We start from the raw sequence: 292 nt of genomic DNA on the forward strand, positions 1-292 counted from the left end.
GGAAACCGGATGTGATGATGCATTGAGCGACCCCTGACAAATGCCATCTGGTCGGGGTGAATGAGCTTGTTGAGCACCGCCTGCAGTCGAAATGTGAGCGTGCTAGAAAGTATCTTCAAGTCCACGCAGATCAATGCAATCGGTCGGTAGTTACCTGGACATGCGTGCATTCCTTTCTTATACAACAGTACAATAGCAGATTGCCTTTGTAACTGCGACAAACGACCCACTTGGAGGTGGTGATTGAACACGATACACAGGCATTCGCCAAATATTGTTGGGGCAACTTGGT

The sequence above is a fragment of the Plasmopara halstedii genome (assembly GCF_900000015.1).
Source record: "Plasmopara halstedii genome assembly, contig: Scaffold_555, whole genome shotgun sequence".
NCBI lineage: Eukaryota > Oomycota > Peronosporomycetes > Peronosporales > Peronosporaceae > Plasmopara > Plasmopara halstedii.